Genomic DNA, 15,000 nt, shown 5'->3' with positions numbered 1-15,000 from the left:
ATTCAAACCTTACTTCAATGCTATTTAACAATTAGACCCGTAGCCTGAAATGGCGAAGCCTCATGGGCTATTGACCCGTGGCCCTTGAGGGCGAAGGGTCCAATTGTTCTAGTATCACCCAACTAGTCGGACAGAAAAGGCAATAATAAAGTTTGCAAATGCAAGTTGAAGAAATATTTATTTGGGAATAAAACGAAAGAAAGCGTCACGCTTTTCGCTACTCGAGGACTATTAATAATAGTCCTCTAGTAGCGTAGCCAATCAAAATCCAGGATTTGATTAGTCCACTAGTTGGGTGATACTAAAAGCAGTTATCTTTATGTTTCGCTTGATTTGGTTGCCAGTTTGCAGTCGCTGAATTTGGCGGCATTTCGTGACTCTGCCTCTTTAATCAGAATAGAACATAGGCTTCCTGGGCCACTTTAAAGCTTAAACGTCCTATTATGACATCACCTCGCCGAGCTCTTGCAGTCGTCGATTGCAGGCTTCAAAACTTTACCTTGGAAGTCTATGTAAGATTCCTGATGCTGCTTGCTTAAACATATCCTATTGACTTGAGACAAACTTTCTAAAAACTTTACTGACAAATTTCGTATCAAAACAAACTTTGTTCACAAATGTAAAACATGTTGTGTAATCATTTGATTGAATGAAAAAATCATATGACAAACTTCCTGTCTTTTGAGAATGTTGTGCAATGTCGGCAAATAAGTGAATATCTTCAAAACTCTCTTGAAGGAAGTCAAGAGCAACGGGATTTTATAATTTCCAATAAAATATTTTGCAAGTTTGAAATATACAAAAAATGGGTAGTGGAAGATCGGGTGTTGTTTCTCAGTTATTCATTTTTAAAAAAGATAATTCTAATTCTTTCGAAAAAAAATACTTATCAAGTTTAATAAGCAAACAGCGATGACAAACTTCAGATACAAACTCATCCAGCTCATCCTTTAACATTATTTTTTACTTGACCTTTCGTATGCTTCTACATACATCCGGCATAGAGAGTGACGGTTAATACAACAGTTGAATTTGTATTTATACGATTACTAACTTATTAACTATTGAGTAACAATAGAGGTGTCAAAAAGAACAAACAAAGAAACAGCAGAAAACTAATAAAGAAGCAGTTAGATTTTGCTGTTTGTTTGTTATTTTTTGTCACCTCTATTGTTACTTAATACTTAATAAGTTAAAGTAATCGTGTCTATATAAATTCAAAGGTTGTAGTTAACGGTCAGTTCTGAGGATGTATGTAGAAGGATAAGGAAAGTCAAGTAAAATATAATTTCAAAGGATGCGTTTATACCTGGTGTTTGTCACCGCTATTTGCGTATTGTTCCTGACAAAACTGAAACGGTCAAAGAAAAAGAGTATTTGCGAAATGGTAAATAAAAGAAACGGCGAAAAAAAGAGTGAACAAAAGACTGAAATGAAAAATAAATTACAATATCAAAATTTTAGTGGAATTGTTAATTACAAATAAAAAAAAGGGAAAATATTAATGGTCAAATTTGAACACTGGTTAAAATGTAAATGCTAAATGAAAATACCGTTTCATTGGACCGGTATAGGATGCAGATTAGGTGTTTTTGCGATTTGGTTACGGTGTTCCTGTTATATATTTTTGGTGGCAATTGTTTTGTGAACCAATCACGAGAGCTACTGTTACCCCTGTGGTCAACAAAAAGTTTAAGAATTTTATTACAACACGACTACCTTTCTAGTTTCAAATCAACAAGAAAGCGAGAAATGCATCACGCAAACCTAGTAAGAATGAGCTGCAATGGAAATCTTGTCAGTCTTGCCATTCTTTCCTCGACGAGGATAAGACAATTCGGGATCGATTCTCATATAGACAGTCACGATATGATTTAATGTAGAGTTTTCATTTTCGTTGTTGTTGAATCAACTGTTGCTGAAGATCGCTTATAATTCAAATTTGGTGTTTAGCTTTTTGAAATTTTCTTAAAAATTCAAAAGTTTTGTTTTAAAATTACAATTTAAAAAAAAAATTAGAATGGTCTGAAAGAGGAACGCGACTATTTTGAATCCCTTCTAAATCGACCTCAATTACTGCAAACAACAACGAGAGCAACAAAAAAGAATGAAAAAGAATGTTCAAAAGTTCTGTGACACTATTTTATTTCCCCGATATAGTTGTATATTCCATTTTTGACGAACAGGCCTTAAGATTCGATTAAGGGAGATTTCCTTGGCTCCAGTGAAAAGTGTCCAATACCAATGCCTAGCCTTTCCATTGGTCAGTTAAATCTCTAACCCAAGGGTCTACGGGAAAACTCAGGAACTACTTAAAAGAGCTGTGTCACGGCAATACAGTTCTATTTGTGGTAACAAAAATTCGAACAAACTGTGCTATTTGAACCTCATGGGGCCTGCTCACCCCTAGTGCTAACATGAATGCACCAATTAGAGACGCTTTTGATTGTTCTTCGCGAAAACCAATGTGAAAACACTTTGTTTCAGGGTTCCCTAGAGCTCTTGCCATTGAGAAGAGCTCTGGGGTGGAGATTGCATAGCTCATCATACACTTATGCAGAAGTTACGCATGCACATCACGAATACCCGAATACCTAATCACGTATCCACATTTTGCGCCATCCTGTGCTGGCATTTGATTTGCTATCTGTGTGGTTCTTTATTCATCGACCAGTAATAATGCTTCCTTTTTACTTCATTTTGCTCTGAATTGCCTGAAAGGTTCATTTCTCTTGGCCAATGAGAATGGAAAAATTCATGAAACGAGTAAGCTTAATGTTTCATCTGGGACCAAAGGATCCGAGGCAGATGTTACAATTACTCCCGCTTTGTAACTAACACCGTCATCGATAATTATTGTTAACGTAGCTAAAGCTAGAGAGAATGTCTTGAGAAAACTAAGTTATCCGACAGGCACAGCTTGGGCAGGCAGTCTTCGGTTAAATTTCAAGTACAAGGAAGGGTTGCCTTTTCGCAAACGTTGGCAGTGTGGCACTTATGTTTCAACAAAATTAACTACTGGAGGGTAATTTGAAGTGCTATTTTCTCCTCATATAACCCATGTGAGCGTTATCCCTGCTAATGGAATTGGGCTCAAACAAGGACAGAGAAAAAACCTCTGACCAGGGTGGGAATTGAACGGCCACGACCTTCCGGTTAGATCACCGCTGCTCTACCGACTGAGCTACACGGTCAGACGGGAGCAGTTCAATTCCCACCCTGGTCAGTTTTTTCTCTGTCCTTGTGTGGGCTCAATTCCATTAGGAGCTAGGCTAACACTCACATGGTTTATATGGGGAGAAATAGCACTTCAAATTACCCGCCAATAGTTAATTCTGTTAAATTAGTGTTGGTTACGAGTTTTGAACTAATCTTCATTATTCATGAATTGTAAGTCTTAATGTGAGGAAGTGCATGCGTAACAGTTTAGGGGTGTTCGTTATCCATTTATTTAACATCGATGTACTTTTCAGCTATTTTGTTCGCTGAGAATATTTTCCACCGTTAGGAGGCAATGAGGATGTAAATTGACAGAATGCACGCCTACGAAAACATTTGGTACTTTAGAAAATAGTTTTATGCAACAACACCATGTTTTTCTCTTTCCTTTGCAGTTCCTTACTGATACGTTTAGTTAAAATATGTGAGGACCTAAGTACTTAAAGCGTATTCAAGAATGGAAACCATCGGGCATCTTGCAGTCATAATATTCTCGATGTTTAGTTTCTGGAGTAAGTAAACAACCTTTTATTGAATTAATCTATACTAAGGGTGAGTTCCCAAGAGGAAATTAATTTAATTAAAGACCAATCATAAAGTCTTACTTGTTTAACCAGTCTGTTATTCTCGAGCTAAGACGGGAGCAAGCATGCAAAGGGGGCTTATTGGGAGGCAATAATTTTCATTTGATAAAAGGCATTCAATGCTTCCTTTTCCACTCCAACCGGGTGAAAAGGAGACTAACTTTACTATCCATGATGATGATAGAGGAGGAGCCTATAAAGTGTCAATGAATAAGGAAAAAAAGTTTCATCATTAGTGAGACAGACCTTGGCATACGGCACTCATTACGTTAATTTATTTGAGTGTTCTGCCTAACTGAAGAAAGAGAAGAACATTTATTGGTTGGGTTCCCAAAAAGAAACAACCATTGTTTGATGCCGGCGCCATTGGAATGGTGTATAAGTTACCAAACTTTCCTGAAAAAATTGACAGTGCAAGCTGCAGGAATCTTGCAGATATCTTTACTAAGATAACAATAATTATTTGCTGTCATTTGTGTAATATAAGGAGCTTCAATAGTTTGACTTTCTTGTTGTTTATTTTTGTTTACATTATGAATTTTTCTATAACAGTCTTATTTAAATTGTCTTTCTTTTGATGAATGAATAAGTTTTGTAGCTATCAGAAAAAAAAAACCTTTCAATACACTGTAACTTTAATTATATTTAACAGTTATTTGCCAAAGGCAAAGTGAGTGTACATCTGAGACGAATAATTGTGTGAGTATAACTGTGTGCAAGCTAAAAGCATCCAGGTGGCCCTCAGACTTCAGATCCCAAATAGTGGATCCCGCGTTGTATACGTAGATTCCAGATTCTAAACTCACACGTTCCACCGAAATGGATCCTGGATCCATCGAAATCTGTGGATTCTGGAATCCATACAATGGATTCCAGATTCCAAAGCCTCACATTTGCTGGATTCCAGAATCCCGATTCCTTTACATCGGGCGACATGAACCAAACAACTTAGTGGAGGGACAATTTTAGAATGAACCTACACTTTCTTAACCCTTTAAGACGCGAGGGGGCCCCCATTGACGAGTAAAATCGTCTGGCGTTACACAGAGTAAAATCTACAAGTGGCCACTTGGAGTTAAGGGGCTAACAGATGATTTGACTGCTAAGATAACTAGAGTTAAACTCTTTAGAATGGGGACAGTTATCTTGAGTGAGTTCGTGTTCGTGTTTACTATCTTACTGCCACGAACAATTATTATTATTGTCTTCGTCTGCTCAAATTTTTGCTTTTCATATCGCTTGTTTGATGAAAATGTCAATTACAAGCATAAACATTTAACAACTGTTACAGCAATAATTCATTTCACACGATCAGAACATCCCGAACAGTGCATCCATGTATACGCCCCCAAGCGTCTTGTTAGCGTTAATTGTGGGTGCAACTCTGCATTGATACTTTAATATACAGAGGATATTACACGGTGGCGAGAAGATATGAATTTTATGTTCGAGTGGCAAGAACAATACCTCACTCGTTCGCTTCGCTCACTCGTGAGATATTGTTCTTGCCACTCGAACATAAAATTCATATCTTCGAGCCAACGTGTAATGTTCTTTTTATTATATGGTGACTAAATATTATTGAATATTTCCGATTTTATTGTGTTTCAAAGTAGTCAAGTTTTACAAATACGGCTGGGCTTTATAAAAAGGGCGGGAAAAAAGGGCGGGAATCGTGACGTCTGAGAACGAGACGACACTCACAAAGGTGACATACGGAAAATACGCCACTCGGGTCCCGGATGAAGTGGCGTATGGAATCTACGAGTGGTTTAGTTCCCAGTAAAACACTCTCCTCCATATAATAAAAATGTTCATGGCTATGAATAAAATGACAAAAGCTACTATTAGACTGGAAACTCTCCATAACATAGACATGTTGTGTTTCGCTGCTAATTGCGGATAACATTTTATAAAATGAAGTCTTAGTGAATGTTTTATGTGCGTTTTAGTAAATACTTTCATATTATATTTAAGTGATGCTTTCCATTATCTCATTATGATTTATCATTAGCGAAAAGAGTAGGGATCTCTGTTGTCTTAGGAAGGGAGAGACACACCGACTATTTGACAAAAATTTACTGGCGAAAGCTTCAAAATTCACTGGACATTTGAGATTTTCCTGTATATTTACAGGGGTAGATTCATCCGAACCATGCTCCTTCACGGTCAGTGGCTCAAGTGGGGCGATCAATTTGAGTTCCTCATTCATCATAACAAATACTTGCAGCTGGATTATTGAAGTAGCACCTCATCATTATATCAGTCTAAATTTTACTACCCTCAATATCTTGAACCAACCTGGCTCGAAATTCAGTTCCGTGAAAGTCTACGATGGAAGGAACAAGTCTCAAACGTTGCTTGGGCACTTCACTGAAATCAAGAGTCATTTCACCTTACAATCAACAGAACGCTACATGTTGGTAGTTGCAACTGGCAATTCAAGCTTCAAAGCAGTTTATACTTCTAGAACAAAAAAAGGTAACGTAAGAAACAATTCCTCATTAATAACACATGTTCTGAGAACTTACCATCTTCATCATGGCCCTCCCCCTAAATTCAGATCTAAAAGCTTTCCTGTTTACCCACAGAGCCAACCAAAAGCAAATGTTGGGCATCACATAGGTTTTTCTCAGCAGGCAAGCACTACTCTGTCCTCTGGACTGACAGAATTGATTGGGATATGAAGGGCTACATGTATGATAACATATTCAGATCTGAGATATTCGTTTTCTAATAAAGTTGATCGATTATTGGCATAATTCAAGTTTTATGCTGTTTTAGGAAACATTACAAACTTTTTTGGTGCCTCTTTGTGAGGAACATTGTAGTTAAAATGACATTATTCAATAATATTAGAGTATACCGTAATTAATGGGTTGGGTGTTTCGATTGCGTAGTCGGCTCCAATTTTTTTTTTTCGGATGTTGAGGTTTTCACCTCTTATCAATAAAGGGCATTTGTAGTTTGATCTGCCTTAAGTTGACGTGGAGGTTCTCCAAGTTGTGGGACAATTATTGATTTGGCTACATAATAAAGTCCAATTCTAAAGGAAATGATACACATATATCGAAAATGCGGAAATCACAAACATTTTCAGCAATCTAGGCGCTTTTCAACCGTTTTTAACTTGATGCAACCTCTCAAAATGGTTGACACAAGTGGTGCTCCAAACCAAGGTACCTGTCATAAGGTTCGTATTCCCGTATATAAGAAACGGAAAACCCTTGATAAAACATTGAATGATTACGTCCGGCCTCCACCTTTCTTTTTATCTCAGTCCCCGTTGTATCATTTTATTTTCACCATTGCGCTCCGTCTTTCCTGTATGAAGCGTAGCATTTCCGGAATCACATTCGGTGCATACTATGCGTTTTGCTTGTTATCCCACAATGGCGATATGCTCAATGATTTATCCAAAGGGATCATATTTATAGTGTTGACGCGACAACCACTCTTGTAAGTGTCACGTGAATACATTGAGTCACGCATGTGTGCAAAGGGACTTGTAGGATACCTCGTGGATAACCTAAAGGATTGAGCGAGAAACACGTATTTACTGCGTATAGTTTAATAAATGTTGAGTAGTTAAACGGAAACGTCTTCGAAGTGTTAACGTGATATGGTGGCAGCAGTCAAGACGGTAAATCCAGTCTAACAAGAGGCTCTAAGTAGCCTATACCCATGCGCTGCCAGGTTATTTGTACTTTTGTTGACAGTTTAATAATAATAATAATAATAATAATAATAATAATAATAATAACTTTATTGTACACCACAAAAAAAGGTATATAGGTGTTTCAAGAATCTATTTGAGAGAAGTTGCTCTTTATCGTGTGAGTTCATTGACCTATACTTTTCATCTTTATTTGAAAGAGTCTGTTTTTTTCGATGGGTCCCTAGACCTGTACTTTTCAAAACAATTTGAAGGAAGCTCTTCTTTTTTCTCTGGGTCCATTAAATGGGCTGTAAATTTCTCTCCTCTTTCTTTCAGTTTGCTGCAATTTCTGAAGTAGATAATGCTTTCTTATTATTTGTTTCCTTTCAATATTTGATAATTCAAATAAACATCTAAGAAATGCAACCTCATAGTTTGTTTCAAAACAATTAAATTTACTTTGAATAATAGTACAAAAGAGATCAATAACAGAATCTACATTTGAAAATACTTTTGAGGTGGAAAAACAAATAGAATAAAATGACACGGCAGAACATTCTTTGCAAGAACAAAGATAAACATTATTTAAGTGCTCCTAGGGTCCAAAATTTTGGTTTGGAACAAATAAGGAATGAACAATGCTTACACTGTTGCTTTACATTTTCATAATGTTAACACATTTTAATCTCATAAGTACATGTAACAGATGTTTGTTGCGCATATATTCTGAAAATGTTGTACCAAATTCATTAATGAATCTATTCCAATTAAAGTACATGTTGCAAATGGGTCCCATACCTAATAAATCTCTGCCATGAGAGTAAAAAATTTTACACCTCCCATTAGGCAGACAGTATATTGCTACTGTGTACAGTTCAAGTGTTAAAATATATGCATGATAATTATCCATGAGCAAAAAATCAAAGGCAGCTAACATTGATATAACATAAGGAAAGTCTGAAATTATAGGATGTGCACTATTTAGCAAACCACTATAACTATCACTGTATGTCAACTGATAATTAATGTAGCTTAAGTTATAACCATAACAGGCAAATCTGTCAAAAATAGGAGTCCCTGTTTGCATGATTGTGACAAAGCTGAATACAAATGGTGCGGCAATAGTTTTAGTTGGATCAACAATTCCTGGACCTGGGTTGTTTGTACGTCATTTGCGAGTCGAATTAACTCAGGAATGTAAAAGCGATACAAATAGATCTTTGTAAAGCCACAGACGACTAATGTGTTACATTTCATAAATGTGAACCAAACTTTTCAATACTGGCAAATAAATGGCCTCTAAGTAAAACAAAAGTAAGACAGAAAACCAGAATTACCCCTTGAAGCAACCTCTAAATTCCTTTGCCACCAAATAAACATAATGCATTTTAACGACTAGTCGCATGCCCATACTGACAATAACAGTAGTTCTCAGAACAGTTCAGATTGCTAAAAGTCGGATCAGTTTTTCTCAGGTATTCTCAGTTTCGCTGAAAGCTGCTCTAAGGTTCTCAAAGATCACAAGGAGCTGAGATGACCGGCATGTTGATGGAGATCAGTTTGAATGACCTTTATGTCGATCCCCGCTCTCGTGCAAAGTGTTTATTTGTAAAATAAATTAGAAAAAAAATATATAATTTTGTCTTTAATGTCAACAACTTACCTTTGGCTCCACAATCGAAAGAGATTTATTCAACAGCTCGATCCGTACGACCCGGGCCGTTCGACCGCGACTACAATCACAAAGTTTGAACAGTCAAGATGCATGCGATAATTCGGGCGCGACCATGCACATCCAAGAGAAAATGACACATCTTAAGGGCTAGACTTTCAAAAGTTCTTCGTCTCGTGTAGATTCGCATCCGAAAAATCACGCTTTGCTCGCCAAAACATTTTCTCCCGGGATTCTCGTGAGGTGGAATTGTGGCAAGTCTACTTAAAGTATTGAAACATGAGAGGGATGGTTGATTTCTTCAAACACGTACTGTTTATTTTGTCATGCAAAATGGACTGATATTCCAAGCATACATACATTTTAAGACTCTAATACTTCTTTTCAAGTCTTTCTATTATATTTCCTGACTCAACAATACATTTTTCAGCAGCTATTAATTGTTTTGAATAATCCCCTACCCCCCGCCCCACGTAAAGTTACAGTCATGCATGTAAATGTATGCAAGCATAAATTTCCATGCACTAATGTCACGCGGAAAACAAGAAACAGAGGGCATTTTATACCTCATGCTACTGCGCATCAGTAATAAAAGGCTGAAGCTCGGCCCGCCAGAGAAACTTGACTTCGCAAAGCCTCAAGAGTGGCCTGATTGGAAGCAGCGTTTCGAGCGGTTCAGATGTGCTACAAAATTGAACAAGGAAGACGAGGTTCTTCATATAAATGCCCATACACAATGGGGAAAGAGACAGAACATGTAATCAAAGCGTTTACATTTGTGGAAGGCGATGAGAAGAAATACGCTAAGGTTATTGAGAAATTTGAGGATCATTTTGTACCGAAGAAGAATATTATTTATGAGCGAGCATGTTTTCATCGCCGTGTTCAAAAAGAAGGAGAACCAGTGGAGGCTTTTATTCGAAATCTCTACGAACAGGCAGAACACTGTGAATTCGGAACACAAAGAGATGACAAATAAGAGACAGAATTGTTATTGGAATTCGGGACAAATCACTTTCACAAAAGCTGCATATGAGATCAGATCAAATCTCAAGTTGCGGGCCAGGCAGATACCCAGCATTTGGGTGAAATACATCGAGAGAAAGGAAAACCAAATTTTGGAAGAAGACCAGTTCAAAATTTGTGTGAGAAGAATCCCAAGAATGCTCAGTTGGTTCAGGCGTGTTCCAGATGTAATCGGATACACAAACAAGATGAAATTTGCCCGGCCAGAGGGAAGAAATGTTCCAAATGCCATAAAACAGGCCATTTTGCCGTGGTTTGCCGGTCTGTGAGAGAGGTAACGTCTACTAAGGGAGGAAATATTGAGCAATTCCTATGATTCGTTCGAAGACCAGTGGAGCGTTGTTTTACACATTGACCGGAAGCCCGTGCAGTTCAAGATCGATACAGGAGCCGATATCTCTGTCATCTTAGTGCCGACTTATCAAGCCTTACCTCAGCGTCCGAAGCTGGAGCCTTCAAGTGCTGTACTGTCTAGTCCAGTTGGAATGCTCAGTTGTAAAGGTCAGTTCATAGCAAACATTTCCCATAAGAACAAACTGTACTGCGTTGATATTTATGTCATTGAAGGAGACTGTGTAAACAATCTCTTTAAGTCGTCACGCAGCATGCCAAATGGGTTTAGTTCAGCGTGTGGAAGAAACGACTGCTAATGTGTTTGGTGATATTGGTCTTATGAACTGTGAGCCAGTCAAGATTGAGTTCACTGACAATGTAAAGCCATATTGTGTTAATACTGCCAGGAAAATTCCATTTCCCTTGCTTTCAAAAGTAAAAGAAGAGCTTGATCGCATGTTAGAAGCAAGGATTATTGAGGAAGTCACCGATCCAACTGACTGGTGTGCTCCTAAAGTTCCTGTCGTAAAACCCAATGGTAAAATTAGAATTTGTGTTGACCTCAGGAAGTTGAACGAAGCAGTTAAAAGGGAAAGATAAATTTTTCGTACTTTGGAAGATGTTGCTCCAAAATTGGCAGGAGCTAAGGTGTTTTCAAAATTAGATGCATCAAGTGGTTATTGGCAGATACCTTTACATCCAGAAAGCTCAAGGTTGACAACCTTTATCACACCAAGTGGCCGTTTCTGTTTCCGCCGGTTACCATTTGGGATAACGTCTGCTCCAGAAATTTTCCAGAAAAGAATGACCAACCTCCTCAAGGATCAGGAAGGCGTTGCTGCTATCCAAGATGACATTATTGTCTTTGGCAGATCTGTGGCAGAACACGATGCAAGAGTTCAACAAGTGTTCGAGACCATTGAAAAGTCTGGACTTTCTGCACCACATAATGTACCAGAATTGCGACGAGTGCTGGAGATGATCAATTACCTGGGAATATTCCTGCGAAACCTATCACGTGTGATCAGTCCAATGAGTGAATTACTTAATTATGATAGCGCCTGGAATTGGTCCTATCAACAGCAAGAAGCCTTCGACAAAGTCAAAGCCATGATTACCAAAGCACATGTCCTAGCTTTCTATGACGTTGACAAGCCTACAGTGGTTAGTGCAGATGCAAGCAGCTATGGACTGGGCGGTGTTCTTCTACAAAAGCACGGTGACCATCTACGTCCTGTCGCATTTGCGTCTCGTACCTTAACGGATTCAGAAAAGAAGTATGCTCAAATTGAAAAAGAATATTTAGCATCGGTGTTGGCACGTGAGAAGTTTTCTCGCTATCTTTGCGGTCTGGAGTCATTTCAACTCTTGACAGATCATAAGCCGTTGGTATCACTGATCAACCATCACGACCTGGATAGAGTACCCTTAAGATGTCAGCGTCTTCTTATGCGCTTAATGAGATTCAGAGCAAAGGCTGAACATGTCCCTGGAAAGGAACTAGTACTTTGTGATACTCTTTCAAGAAATCCTCTAGCAGCCCTGTTCGAGACATCAGACACACAAGAAAATGTCAAAGCGTATGTCGATGCAGCCGAAATGGAAAGACCTGCATCACCTGAGAAGATTGAACAGATCAAGTGCACTACTGCATCATATCCACAGCTGAGGCGTGTTCTCGCTTATACTGTCAGTGGGTGGCCAAAGTATGCTAAAGATGTACCGGAAGAAATATCACGCCGTACGTGGTGAACTCTCGGTAGTGGACGGCAAGATCATTTATGATAATCGCCTCGTGATACCTTCCTCTTTACGGTCTGAAGTATTGGAACGTATCCATGATGGTCACCAGGGTATGACTAGGTGTCGTGAGAGAGCCAATATGTCCGTTGGGTGGCCTGGTATCAGCCGAGACATTCAATGCAAGTTTCAGGTTGTGAGTATTGCCAAGAGAACTTACCTAGTCAGAGAAAGGAACCACTCATCACAACTTTCTCTTCCAGAGAGAGCGTGGAAGACGATTGTTGCAGACTTGTGTGAACACCAAGGGAAGCAATCTCTAGTCGTCATTGACTATTACTCAAGATTTCCCGAAATTGCTTACATGTCCAGTACTACCAGCGATGCTGTGATCAATAAGATGAAGGACATCTTTGCCCGATGGGGAGTACCAGAAGAAATTGTGATTGATAACGGACCACAATTTTCATCAGAACAGTTCCGCAAATTTAGTCAAGAGTATGACTTCAAGCATTTCACTACTAGCCCTTGTTACCCGCAAGCAAATGGTAAGGCAGATAGTGGAGTTCGTATTGCCAAGAAGATACTGAGGCAGCGCTTATGTCTTACAGAGCAACTCCTCATACCGCCACTGGTGTAAGGCCTTGCCAGCTAATGATGGGAAGAGAAATTCGCACCCTTCTACCTACATTGGAATCGAACTTAAAGCCGGTTCCACCAAGCCAAGAAGCAGTTGCTAGAAAGGATGAGGAAACTAAAACCGCTTACCGCCGACACTTTGACAAGAGGCATGGTGTGCGAACCCTTCCAGATCTACAGCCAGGAGACTCAGTTCGTGTGAAGCTAGATCAGCAAAACGTATGGAAGACACCTGGGAAAGTCATTGCAAGAAGTCCGGTTCCTAGGTCGTACAACATCCAGACACCAAAAGGCGTGCATGATGAACAAGAGTTGGATGCTGGCATGGAGCCACGAGCAGAAGGATCAGTTGCGGGATCCCCACATACTGAGTCAGAAGAACCACCACAGATTGAGACACCAGGCAGTGTGACGTCAACTGTACCTACCTGTGCTAGTGAACAGCCCAGTTTAATAGAATTTAGGAATTCTAGCGGTCGCATTGTTAGAAAGCCCTCTCGATTTAAAGACTTTGTTTGTTTGACTGATAGAGACATTTTAAGTCCTATATCTGAGACGTCTTAAGCTAGTCGGTCTGTATTTTTTTTTCAAGTTCTATGATGCGTTTGTTCCCTTTTATTTAAGTTAAAGAATATCGAGGGGGAGATGTCAATTGAATACATTGAGTGGCGCATGTGCGCAAAGGGACTTGTAGGATACCTCGTGGATAACCTAAAGTATTGAGCGAGGAACACGTGTTTACTGTGTATAGTTCAATAAATGTTGAGTTAAACGGAAACGTCTTCGAAGTGTTAACGTGATAGTAAGTAGCTTTCAGACAGGTCCTTGGGTGTTCTGTTGGAGGTATATTTCATGCAACTCCTTACGATTTAGTTTGAAGCCCAGCGTGTGGACGCATGTGTCTGGGTTGACGACGTTTAGCAGAGGGTCATCTTTGAGATGATTATAGCCTTAATCTCGAATTTCCCACATATTTCTCATCATGCACGTCCTTGACAATATGTAAGCGTGGATTGTGACCTACCAGAAGAAGGAAACAGGCCTTGGTTTCTAGTCAAATGTCATCAAAGACTCACTGTCCTTCAACGAAGCGCCCTTTGCGATATTTCACCTTGCCAAAATTGCACTTGTCTCTCTCAAAAGTTGTACTAGGACCGCCTATTGGCCCCTGTTGACTACTGTTTTATGATTCTATCTGCACAAACCTCCTGGTATTAACTATATCAAGTTATCACCGTTTTACCAAGGTGGTTTCATCTTCCAGCAATGCTTGAATTGAACTAACGCCATCCGCCCCAATATAAATGAAGCCTAATTTTGTTTTTGCTAAAGGAAAGCTTGCTATCATAAATTTATACGATTGATGCTTGTCCTTCGCAATTTTCTTTTCTATATCATTTTCAAACAATTTCATTTCCTGTTGCATTTCATTTTTGCCAACTGAGTCCCAAACCCACTACTAACAGAAGACGAGAGTAGAGTGTATCTCATGTACCCCGTGTGATCGGCTATAAAAGCCAGGAACGTTTCCATGACTTGATGTGGTCAAGGGCAAAGAGGATTTTCTACCTATGATTCTTTTAAAATGGCTAAAATATTCCCTTTGTGACATAAGAAAACGAAACTTCTCACACAAGTTTACCGATAACCATTGTTTATTACAAAGTGATTGGGAACAAATAGACTTTGATTGACACCTGTCAGATGACATCACATGCTAAGGTACTGCCACACAAGATAATGAGTGTCTTTAAATTAGCTATGGACCATCCAATTGTTATGGAAAAAATGCTTGCTATAGTCAAAATCAAACCTGTGTTTATGTTTAATATTTTGAAAGTTAACTTGATGGAAGCCATTATTTACAAGATTCAAATTTCAAGTCTAGTCACGACATGTGACAAGTAATGCAATCCATCGAAACTACAACTTGGCCTACAAGTAACCATTTCTCTAGTAATTGCGAAAATAAACATAATTTGATCAACTTAGCACAATGTAACTGTTCTTAAGTGTCAGGAGCTTCGGAGTCCTTGATCACAGTGAGAGGCATAGTTTATTTGACAAATTGTTTTCAAATCATCAGCAAAATAATCGCCTAACCTTGAAAAGCTTGTGAAAGTTACTGT

The sequence above is a fragment of the Montipora foliosa genome, unplaced genomic scaffold, assembly GCF_036669935.1.
Source record: "Montipora foliosa isolate CH-2021 unplaced genomic scaffold, ASM3666993v2 scaffold_471, whole genome shotgun sequence".
In the NCBI taxonomy this organism is placed as follows: Eukaryota; Metazoa; Cnidaria; class Anthozoa; order Scleractinia; family Acroporidae; genus Montipora; species Montipora foliosa.
The sequence above is the reverse complement of the archived record's forward strand: the minus strand, read 5'-3'. Positions refer to the sequence as shown.